The sequence below is a fragment of the Myodes glareolus genome, chromosome 20 (assembly GCF_982192425.1).
Source record: "Myodes glareolus chromosome 20, mMyoGla1.1, whole genome shotgun sequence".
Classification (NCBI taxonomy): domain Eukaryota; kingdom Metazoa; phylum Chordata; class Mammalia; order Rodentia; family Cricetidae; genus Myodes; species Myodes glareolus.
Window position 1 is genome coordinate 58,917,014 of NC_142045.1, and position 13,176 is coordinate 58,930,189.

General features: G+C 36.8%; 1 protein-coding gene across 2 annotated transcripts in view; it reads left to right on the forward strand.

The window, feature by feature from the left end:
* The window catches only part of Naaladl2 (N-acetylated alpha-linked acidic dipeptidase like 2), a 911,861-nt gene that overhangs the window by 537,434 nt on the left and 361,251 nt on the right, over window positions 1-13,176 (forward strand). The window lies entirely within an intron of this gene.

Genomic DNA, 13,176 nt, shown 5'->3' on the forward strand with positions numbered 1-13,176 from the left:
TATTTTGAGATGTTATAAAATTATATGAAGAAAGTAAAAAGAAAGTTGAGAGCAATTTAAATTATATTAAATTTGGTTCAAGTTGCATTAGGATCACAAGTTTTTAAAAGATTGTCATGAATGGCTGTTTGAAGTCCTAAACACAGTTGCTACAGATATCTTGGCTACTATTTAACAATACTGTAGCTTATAGTTAGAGTTACTAATACTATAGTGAGCACAATCCTGTCTTATACTGTGTCATTGAAACCTTTATTCTAACTTCATGGAAGATATTTTTAATGAGATTATTTTCAATGCATTGAGAAATATACTTTATTAACAAGATAGACAAAATTATTGTAATTTTTAATGTAGCAAGTCTCATAAAATAATATGTCCCCATTACATTTTACTAATCTCTTTGTCCTATTTTGAATGTCATTACATTGGATAAACTATAGATACTTTTGTAAAAAGATTGTAATATTGATGTATTCAGAAAAATAATAAGTAGTATAATATGACATTTACAGGTGCTTCTTCATGCTCATTTTATAGTTTATTTCCACAGATCTTTACAATGTCATTTTCCTTTGAATGTGTCTTCTCTCATGATAGATATGATCATAGCAAATAGGTCATTATTCTATTTGTGATTAATGGTAAAACATATTTTAGTCATATTGTTATATGAATGATAAAATCTTAGTGAATTCTTTCACATTCTTGCTGTAACTCTGAAACACATATCAATAAGCAAGTAGATGAGACAGTTCCTTTAACGTCAATGTAGGAAATATTTCTGCTAATTTCATTTTAGGAGTCCCATGTACACATTATGAGTTTAAGACCCAGAAAAGATATCACCAAACATCCCCCAGAATCACTTCTGGGTTAAAGTAAATGCCAGATGGCACTCCAGAGCATTAGCTAGTGTTTCCTTTTTAATATTACCATGGCAAAATAGAAAGGGTTGAAGAACCCATGACTATCTAAGAAATACTTTACATACAGTAGTTCATTACTCTAATAGTATCTTTATTGGGGAATCATATTTTGGTTCTTTTATACACTTGTTATTAAGAACCTGTTCCAACTTGTAAATATCAAAATAAATGACTTCCTGACCACTCATATTATCAGGCTCATAAAATAAAATATGCTCAGTGCACTCCGGAATTAAAATTGTTATTGCAAATTAATGGCTGTAAATTTCCACAACTAGAACAAATTAAATAAGTAAAACATACTTTATTTGCTGTCAGTTAAAAATTGCAAAACATATTTTTTCTAAAAGCAGAAAATTTGCAAATCATCTCAGTGTTTATACCCTTCAATTCTGCGATGAGCAGCTTCTCAGGGGAAAGTCTCTATAGAATATTGCTTTACTTTTGGTACACAGAGTGTGCAGATGGCTAATTATTCCAGCATGAATCAAGACTACTCCCCTTGACATAGTGAGCAAACTTGATAACTTATCTCGTCGTTCGTGGTTCTTTTCAAATGTTACTATTTTTTGAATGCTTTAGGGAATCAAGCACTCTTAGAATAAACAAATGATGACTACAGAAACTTTGGTGTTGTATAAAGTTGAGGATAGCTCGAATGTAACCTGTTTTTCCTCTGAAATAGAAATAGGAAAACATCTGTCAGTATCACAATAGTGTCGTTGTTATTACACAACCAAAATTCCACATGAAGCAACAAATTTATAATTTATTCAGTGAGATAAAAAATGCTGTACCGAAGAGAAATTTCTTCAGGAGAAACTATTGAAAGACTTTACAGAAGATATTGCTAATGAAAATACAGGGCTTGGCTTTGTTCAGAAAGGATTATATTAAAGAATTTCAAAGCACTGGATATGTAGGAAAATATAATCTTCTGATTCTGTAAATAATATTCAAATTATAGGAAAAACCACATGTCAATTAAGATTGCAATTAAAAGTATGTACTATGCTAAAATACATAAACTCTAGCTTCACAGCTTGTTTTCCTAGACATTTGTCAAACTTGTTAGTACATCAGTAAAAGCCATGAAAATTCCCTGGCCTAAGTAGTGACAGTTTTGCACATATGTTAGCCTATTTGACTGAATGAAATAGTGGTGATTTATATATTATCTTACTTAGCCCAGAAATAATTTTACTTTCACAAAACAAATGTTGAGTTTACACATATATACATAAAAGAAAATATATTTAATCACAGGAAAAGTTACCTTGTTCTTTTTATGTCTATTTCATACATATGACAAATATTTGTACATGAGTAAGTCAGAAAGGACGATCCTCAATGACTTTTTTCTTCACTTTATTATGTGTATGAGTATTTTTTGCTTGTGTGTGTCTGTGCGTGTGCACCATGTATATTCAATGCCTGTGGAGGACAGAAGACAGTAGATGATGCCAGATACTCTGGAATTGAATGGTAATGAGCTGCTGTGTGTGAGCTGGGAAGTCAAACCCAGGTTATCTAGAAGGGCAGCCAGTGCTGTTAGGCATTGGGCCATATCTCCAACTCCTCCAATCAACTTTGTATGACTTCTCTTTTATATATGTGTTCTCTTCATCAACATGAGGCATCATATTCTGTTACTTTCATCTTTCTTATCTTTGATAGTTCTTGTTATCATTTTTTAATAATTTTATTTCTGAGAGCTTTATACATGAGTACTGTGTCTGTCATCTTTTTTTCCCTCTAATGCCTTCATATTTATTCCCTCCCAAATTCATTCTCCTTTTCAATTATTATTGTCTAAATGTGTGTTTGTGTGTCTGTGGTATGGTGTATCCACATGCACATATACAACCTAATGAGCCAATTTAGTATTACATATGTGTTGTGTCCTAAGCTGAACAGATGAAATTGCACAACCTATACAAGAGATCATTCCTGGAAACAACTGAGTTTTCCTCTCTCAGGAGCCTTGACCTCCTCTATATCTCTTTATCTAGAGTAGACCATATGGAATCTTCCTGGACACATCTAAATAACAATTTATAGTGTTATTATGCTAGTCTTTATACATGCAACCATGAAATTGAGATGCCATGGATGTGTTTTTGCAGTAATGTCTAGGAGACCCTGTCTAGCAGCAGACATCATGGACACCTGACTTTTGGGAAATTTGCGGCTCCTCTTCAGTGATGCTTTCTGAACCATAAAAGCGGGAGTTGTATCAAAGAGGGTTGGGCACTCCAAGTAACTTACTCTTGCATTTTGACTAGTTGTGGATATCTGTAATCATCTCTAAGTGTTGCAAAAAAATAATCTTCTTTGGTGAGGAGTGCTGAATGTAACTTTGTATGTAAGAATAAGTATTAGATTATATTCAGAGATTATATTCATTAGGAAAATGGCAGGAGTAAGTTCTACTTAAGGGTCTGTGACCTTTACAACCTCCCAATAGAACATCACAATAATTGATAAATTTTCATTAACGAATGTGTGTGTTAATTTCTATTCTTTCAGTAACTGCACAACTATAGCTGATTTTACAAACCTTTAATTAAGGATTAGGAACATAATAACAATATGCTTTTGCTTAAAGGATAAATGACCAAATGAAATCATGAAGCCATCTGTGTCTTGTAGCAGAGCTGCTAATTGAGCTTAATAATAAAACCTTGGAGTTAGCTTCATGGGTGAAAACTGAAGGGTCAGAGAAACAGAGTAGCCAGCCACTAGAGAGTGCTTACCTCCACCAATGCTCAGACCAATGGGAAAATCCTATCTCTACGAAACCTCAGACTGCATGCACAGACTAAATCCTCACACTGTATCTGAGCTCCTGTCTCCTCCTGCTTGTTTTCCTCTCGCTGCCCACCCATAGCTCTCCTGTCTCTGCCTTCCTAGTGATGGGATTAAAGTCATGTGATTTGTATGAACTCTGTTTTTCTTTTAGACAGATCCAATCTGTTGTAGCCAAGGGTGGCCTTGAATTCATAGAGATCAGTGAGCCTTTGTCTCCCGAATGCTGGGATTAAAGGTCTGTGCCACCACTGCCTGTCCTCTATGAAAATCTAAGGACTTAGCCTTGCGCTCTGATCTTCAGGCAAGCTTTATTTCTTAGATTACAAACAAACTATCACTACAATGCCTACACTATAACTGTTCGTTCATTTGGACCTCTGTACAACCATTCCTCCAAAAATATCCAGACAGCATCCAAATTTTTCCAAGTCCTGTGTTCATTCTCACATGTGCAGCAGTGAAGAAGCCCCATTCTATACACGGTGGGGTTAGCATAGTCAGTTCAGTATTTTGTGTGATCAAAGGTTTCTGTAAGGGACAGAGAATGAAGACAAATCCTCCTGAAATGAGTGGCTTGTATATTTTCAGTATTCCATTCTCATAGAACTTCCATAATCTAAAATCTATATTGGTCTGAGAGGAAGGAATATCTTGTAAAACTAAAGGAATATGTGAAATATGAATATCAGTAATAAAAGTCACTCATAGTTAAAAATACATCTTTATGTGTACTGTGTTGTGTGAGAGAGACAGAGACAGAGAGAGAAAGAGAGCGAAAGATAGGAAGAGCTCTATAAAAGAACACAAACCATGTTAAGTGTTTTCATTTTTAATAATAATCGAAACAACCCAGTGTTGACTTTGACTGGCTCCAGGACAGTTAGTGATATTTGCAAGTATGGCTTACACAATATTGAGAAAAATGAAGTGTCAGCTATATTCACAAGGACAGCAAAATGACTAGCCAATTTAATGCGCTGGTCAGTTAAAGAAAACTATAAATTTCATGGACTGAAGTAAAAATGAAAACACAGTTATGCTACATGGCTAATGAGTTGACATCAGTCAAGGAGGTAGTTTTCAAAGGAAAAGGCATCAGATATTCTGGGACAGCAGCTGCACAGTGGGTTTTTTTTTTCTGGGACAGCAGCTGCATAGATTTCTGGGACAGCAGCTGCACAGTTTTGGGACAGCAGCTGCATCGATAACTGGGTCACAAGCTGCATAGCCTTCTGGGACAGCAGCTGTGCAACTTCTTGGACAGCGGCCTCATAACCACTTCCTTTATTTGATTACTTGAGTGTTTTTTTTTCATTACAGTGAGGAAAGGAGCAAAATTATGTGTTCACCTTCGTTTCCCCATGTTTTACACTTTTATTGCTGCTAAAATTATGTAAATCATATTGTGAAAAAATATAAAACTGTACAACATCTTAAGCCAGTTCTCGCCTGGTGTGGCACCTGCCACATGAGTGGTTTTATCAGATAATGGATTCTGCATGGTAGGACCTGATGCTCTCCATCGTGACTAGTGACTGGTTCACGTATTCATTGCTTGTTCAGGGTCTGTGAAGCAGAATGAAGAGATATAGGCTTACATTGAATGGCAAAGGAGGACCATGAGAAAGAAGAATAGAGAGGGATGAATTCCAGAGATATAAAGGGGCGTTAGTTGAATTAAATTCAGGAATTACCTATTCCTCTCAACTGCCAAACCCTTTAACCCACATGGGCCCTGTCTTTTGTTTAATCAGTACAGTTTTTTTTTAACCTTAGACTCTCTCAGTGCCTCATGTTGAGACTTCCAGAGTCTGACATTTTTGTTTGAATAATTGACTTTTGTTTTATATGTTTGTATTTGAGTCAGACTTAAGTCTCTCCCCATACTTTCTCTCACTTTCTCTCTCAAACACACATACACACAGAGACATCACACACACACACACACACACACACACACACAGAGAGAGAGAAAGAGAGAGAGAGAGAGAGAGAGAGAGAGAGAGAGAGAGAGAGATCGTGCACTGACACTAATGTTTCCTTTGCATCCATAACCTGATGTAATTGAAGTGGAAGCCAACAGTTTGAGAAGATGTGATACAGTACTGTGTACCAGATATACACAGTTACATTGTGATTTGAACTTCATTTCTCTCCTTCTGTTCTGTAGTCTTCAGGTCTGACTGTTTGAAGTAATGATTTTTTTTTTACTCAACAAGTCAGTATACCCAAAACACTGGTGGTTTAGGAAAAGCAGGTTGAATGGGTTGATGAGTTTTTAATAGATTTATTTTTATTATCCAGTTTAAGATTGTGTTTATGTATGTCTGTTTTGGGATTGTGCATCTGTGAGAGCAACTGCCCACAAAGCCAAAGCGAAGGTCAGATTCTCCAAGAACTCCTTACTGGTGGTTGTGAACTCCTCCATAAGAGTCTTGCAGGGTGTGCTACTTACCACTGAACCATCTCGCTAGCTCCAGAATGATATTATCATAGTGAAATTGTATATTTGCTGCATTCCAACTAATGAGTCAAGACAGAGTGAAACAGTCTTGTCTATACAAATTCTCATATTATATGCATGTGGCATCTGTCACGGGTGGAATTACTAATAAAAGGGATCCATTTCACTTTCTCTTTAGATTACAACATATACACAAAGTAAAGACAGTTAACTATCACTGTACTGCAGGCTGACGGTAGTGGTCATTGAGGACACAGACCTCATACCACAGACAGTACTTAGTACTGTGGCACATATGTTCTTACTTAATGCCCATTGGATCCTGGCATATAACACACTGAATTTTGTATCACTCATAATGGAATCTTATAGTTCATGAGTGTGTTTTAAAATACAAGTAAATGAACTGGTACACACATTTTGTTGTATTCAAAAATTCCTAATATATAAGAAAATGAAATTCTAGGTTTTTAATAAAAACAGATTTTTAAAGTATAGTTTGTGAGTATAATTTAAAATTAGTGTCCTGCAAAATCCTGCTTTTATTATCTGAGGAATGAACTGTTTGTCAGATTTCCATTAAGGTGAAAGTGAAAAATTAATGAACCAATGACTTGGATATTTCAAAACTAATTCAAATTTATTAGTCATGCAGCACAAAAACCATCAAAGACTTTGGAATGCTCAATTTGGGTTTAAGGTTCACTCGTATTTAACTTTTAAATCCATTGTTTCATGTGCTTAATAGAGCATCTCAGAGGAAAATAGAAGTTCAGTATTGATTTTTTTATTAGCTTATAAATATGTTTAAATATGATTTATTTATTGAAATGCTTTGATCTACCAATGATTGTTTTAGAACAGGAAATATCAGGGAGTTAATGGGAGCAAATGAGCTTTGGAAATATATTTAGTGTGGCTGCTGGGCAGGTGATAGCTTGCTAGTAATAAAGCATGACCAAGGTGACAGTGGAGACATGCAAGCTTTTCTTTCTTTGTACCCCTACTCCATTCATGGGGACTCTGAGAATCAGGAAGACAGATTATTTTTAAAACAGTTTTTGATTCATTTGTGTTTCTCAAATAGCTATTTCAAAACTTCCCAACTAGCCACCCAGATGTGGTCTGTGTTTGGCGGCATGAATTATTTTTGCCCAGGGTAGAGTAGAAGATGATTGGTCAGAATTGACTAAAGCAACTTCCTGAAACCTGTATATCACTGACACTTTGACTCAAGAGGCTACATAGTTTCTAACATCATGTCTGTAAACTGTGCATGTCCTGGCTTATGAGCATATGACCTGTGCAGTTTCAGTTTCCTTTTGAAAGGTCTCACACTTGATTTATACTATGCTATTGCCATACCAAATTTCTCCTGCTTTTCCAACTAGCAACCGTACGATGTCACTTTGCTCCAGGCTCTGCAAATTAGGCAACTTGTCATGGCCTTTGACATGAAACAGTCAAGGAGCAATGGAGTACACTGTGGCAAAATTCACTCTTACACGTGGACACAAAGAAGGAACAGAAACCCAAGACCAGCCCTGTGCTTCTCCAGCAAATCCGATCTCAGTTTAAATCTTTATTACTGTTTTCTTGAAACCACAGTTCTATGACAGCCACAGCCTTAAGCAAAATAGCATTTTTCTTTGTCTTGTGGTTTTCTGAAGATGGACGCTAAAAAGTAATCCAACACTAGTTTAGAGCTGAGTATAATAAAATGTTCTTTATTTAGGGGTTGACTCACAGATCACAATCTTCTGCATGAACAGGAAGCAGAAATTGAATCCAGCAGCCCAGAGAAAGCACACAAGCTTTATATCTGCATTTATAGTATAAGAGGCCACACCAAGTGGGCTGCTGTCTTGAAGGCTATTGGCTGGAGGAGTTCACACAGCAGTTTCCACATGATAAGTTTAAAAAGTTACTCACAAACATTTACTCATGTATAATCTGCCTCCTGGAGCCTGGTTAGAAAGATCATGGAGGTTTTCACCCCCTGCAGACAGATCAAATTAAACTCCATGTAAACCTCCAGAAATTATTTTTGTAATAAAAGTTCTGTACATGATACTGCATTCTAAAATTTAGCCATCAGGCTTCCCAGTGGATTTCCTTTTCTGCATCAGTAACAGAGCTTGCCTAAGTGTTTGGCTCTCACGTGAGCGTATTTGCTTTGCTGTCTCCTCCACTCTTCTCTGAATATGGTGTGCACGGTGATTATTATTTTGTCTTATCAGATTTGTTTGACTTTCATTTTATTAAAATTATACATAAATGCAGTTCATTGCTTAACCAAATAGTTCCAAGAGAATTTACTTCCCAAAATTATCTTGTTTCACCCATTCCTATGTCTCCTTCTCTTGATTTCTCTCAAGTGCACGATTAATTGGTTTCAGCATCGTTCCTTGCAACACATGTCTATAGTTTTATTCTTATTCCTCCACAGGTGTTTGAGATACATAACTTATTATTCAATGTTTGTGTGCATGAATAGGTACATGTATATGTGAGGTGAGCTTGTACATGTGCATGTATGCATGGAATCTCAATGACAACCTTCGATTTTGCTTCTTAGGAAATTGCCTTTTCTTTTTAAGAGATGGAGTCTCTCATGGGAGGCCTGGAACTTGTGAACTAGACTAACCTTCCTAGAGGAATTCTTCTGAATCTGACTTTAAATGTATGCCACAATACCAGCTTACCCCCACCCCTCTTTTACATGAGGACTTTGGGGAACAAACTCAGTTTCTTGAACTTGCAAAGCTAATCATCACTGAATTAACAAAGTCAAGGCAACAGAAATGGCTGATGGAAGAAGGCCAACACCTTCTAAGCCATCCTCCCAGCACTACAGTCATTCTGCACCATCAGGATTTACCTTTGTGCCTCAAGTATACCATTCCATGCTTTCTCATTATCTCCATTCTCTTGAAATACAATTTTCTGATTATATTAATTATGATTATATCACTTCTAGTCATACTGTACTATTGCATCTCATTTTTACACATCCTGTTAAAGCTAATCATTGTCTTTGGATAATATTTACTCTCCTGTATGTATGAGAAATCTTTAAATCCTAACTCTAATCTTACTCTATATCATCCCTGGAGTCATTAGCTCACATCAGCCATGCATCCCTATAGGAGAAGAGAGCACTTGTTGGTTCCCTGCCACTTAGCCCCAAAATAATCACACAGAAACTGTATTAATTAAATCACTGCTTGGCCCATTAGCTCTGGCTTCTTATTGGAAAACTCTTTCATCTTAATTTAACTCACCACCATTAATTAAGCCACGTGACAGTGGCTTACCAGGTAAAGTTCTGTCTGGCTCCAGCAAGGCCTCTCTCTGACTCTGTCCTTCTTTCTCCCAGCATTCAGCTTAGTCTTCCCCACCCAGCTCTGTTCTACCCTATCACAGTCTCAAGACAGTTTCTTCATTAATCAATCATATTCACAACACACAGAGAGAAATCCCATATAACTTCCCCTTTTCTGCTTAAATAACAAAACAGATTTCAAGGAAGAATTACAGTTACAATATTTATATCTACTTTATCTTTTATCATAACTAAGGAAAACTATAATTATAACTAACAAATATAATAATATTATTATTATATAATAATTATATAATAGTTATAACTAATTATTCAACTCCATCAAAAACTCCAGAAGGGTATATTAACCCAGTAAACAGGAAGTGCATTGTAAGCAACTTCCAAAACTCTAAAATTGACATCTTGTTACCTGGACAGTCACCCAAAGTTCTTCTGAACCATTGGGGCATCCATCTCCAGCCTACAGGCCCAGACTATCAACAGACTTTTCTATGAAGCAGGAGATTTCAAAGATATTTCCACCTATATTAGCAGTTTGTCAGTCGCTTTCTTCTGTATCCTGCAGAATTTCCAGCAGACTCTTTTATGAAACAGGAACCCTGAAGAACTGTCTCACCTTCTTTAGGCAACTTCAGCAGTCATTTCTCTGTGGGTCCTGGATGTTTAGTTCATCAAGCAGTTCAGGCAAAAGCAGTTTCTTGCCCAAATGGCTAGCCAACTCAATAAAGAGACTCTTCAATGCCCATCATCATCTTGAAGTAACTGCTGCTGCCAGGAGCAGATGTGTCTCATTGTCATGATAAGTCCTAAATTTTTAAAACATTTTACATACCATATTCTGTAGTCTTTGAAAGGTTTGAAGAATGCCTATTCATCTGAAACACATCTCTGTACATTTTGAAAATCTAACTAACATGATACAAGCTTGAGTATTATAGATTATTATCTATTAACCTATATTTCTTAATTATACATTACATTTTTAAATGAACTACACAATCACAATACCTTGATTAAAAGCAGAAATATAAATAGAACAAAGTTGACCATAAGTTTGTATCAATAAACCAAAATCCATACCAAGGCAAATCTCTATAGCATATCCCCCTTTAAATGTAAAAGAACATTTATAAGCAATATTTGGGAATATGGGTGTTGTTATTCTCTAAACTGATTCTTGCTGTTTATTGGGCAAATTAATTTTTTGAGGGGTGTTCAAGACAAACTTTCAGGGGGTCTTGGTCCACCATATTTGTTTAGAAGCAATCTATAAGTCCTCATTCTCTGTGGAAACAAAAGAAGAGCTTCTTTTCCAAAAAAAAAACATATCCTTAGACTCAAATTTTGAATTCAAGATATCTTTGAAATATATATGTTGGCTTAGCTTAGCATTCCTCAGAATCAAATATCTCCCTGCAGTACAAAATATTTAAGGATAACACAATAATATACATAATCCAGACTCTCTGTGAATTTTCCATCTTTACAGTGCTTGTTTTAACTCTATTACTTTCTCTATAAGTTTAATATTTATTTCATTATCTTTACTCCTTTAATCTATGACTGTCTGTACTTCTTTTCATAACTCTCTGTATTCTTTTTCTTTTCTCTCCGAAGTCTACATACATTTATCCAATACTGTGACCCATTTAGAGATCTTTTATGTCTGAATCTTCCCTATTGTATATCTTCTTTATTGTTCAGGAGCACTTGTTAAAATGTTAAGCCCTTCTTATGAACTTAAGCGGCTGCATTACTAGGGCAAATACAGCACTACCTGCTTGCCCTGCCCAGTCCAGCATGGTGGAGCTGTTTGCTGCCTGTGAGAGCCTTGCTCATAGCCTCATTTTTAGGCACATAGCCAGTCTATGTTGCTATTAAGCAAGTTGTAGAAGTCTGCTCACAGACCCCACTCAAATGGTCTGTAGCTGGACCTCCAGACAGTGTCAGAGTTTGTGCTGGCAACATAGCCCAGAAAGCCAGCATTTCAAAACTGCCATTTTTTCCCTCCTACTGAATCAGGTAAACCTATCTTAAAGGAGCCATGCTTCTGCCTGATTCTAGTAAACAAAGCTCAGCCAATTAAATGCCACTACCAAACCATACTTAACTCTGTTCTTTTGTGCCCAGGATTCCCCTTCAAGTCCTCCTAGGTTTTACATGGATTTTAGCTAGCCATGTTGGTCCAATTTGTAGTTTGAGAGAGCCACTTTTTGTTTCCCTGCCACTTAGCCCCAAAATAATCACACAAAACTGTATTAATTAAATTACTGCTTGGCCTATTAGTTCTAACTTCTTATTGGATAACTCTTACATATTATTTTAACTCATCTCCATTATGTATTGCCACAGGGCAGTGGCTTACCGTGTAAAGTTTTGTCTGGTTCCAGCAGGGCTACATGACGTCTCTCAGACTCCACCCTTCTTTCTCCCTGCATATAGCTTAGTCTTCTCCATCCAGCTCTGTTCTATGCTTTTACTGGCTCAAGAGAGTTTCTTTATTAACCAATCATCTTTACAACACACAGAGGGGAATCCCACATCACCTTCCCATTCATTTCCTCAACCTCTTGAACTCTGTTCACAGCTTTAATCTTCTCTGAAGATGCCTTTGACTGAGAGTTCATTCTCAAGAATGGAAAACATGTGTTGAATTCAGTTTTGATTGTGGGTAATATTCAATGACCTTGGACTTAGGTGTGACACTACTTGGACAAGTTGTTTTAATCTCCGACTTTCTGATTTTCATTAGTTTTAGAAGATATTTTCACCTGTCTCCTCATATCTTCTACTGACAAACACTTTATTTTCTGAAGGCATTGGACAGAGCTAGCCATGTAAATTTTCAGACATCGTAACAGTATCCTGTTTAAGAATGGCAACTTCTTCATTATCTGAAGCCTGCCTCCTCTGTGTCTCCCCACTTCCCACTGGCATGATGGAAGGCCAGGCAACCACATTGACTGTGTGTACACGAGGCCTTCCTCATACCGTGTTTCATAGGATCCCCCTTCTTTATCCTGTCAAAAGTAGAAGGATCTGCTGGTGCTTTTGGAATTCTGTGCTACAAGCCACATTATCTCTCAGTTTCCTCACCACAACATCAGTTCCAGTCTCTGGGATCCACTCAGTGTGTTAGATACTAATTAACTGTTTCAGCTCCTCCAGTCCAGCTGCCCTCTGCGGTCTTGGTTCCCATGCATTTCTTTGTCTCCATTCTTTTTTTAAATTTATTTATATACCAATTTCAGTTCCCTCTCCCTTCTGTCCTCTCACCCTCCTCACCTTCTCTCTACCCCACCTACATCCACTCCTTAGAGAGGCTGAGGCCTCCCATCAGGGGTTAACAAAATCTATCACATCATTTGAAGTAGAACCACGGCTCACACACTCCTACCCTGTATCAAGGCAAGTATCCCTCTATAGGGAATGGGCTCCAAAGCACCAATTCATGCAGTAGGGATAAATACTGTTTCCACTGCCTATGGCCCCACAAATTTTAAATTCAATCTTTGTTGGCATCCCAGCTTGTCAATCTGGAGTTAATGAGCTTCCACTAGCTCAAGTCAGTTCTTTCTGTAGGTATCCCCATCATAGTCTTGGCCCTTTTGCTCATGGCATCGCTC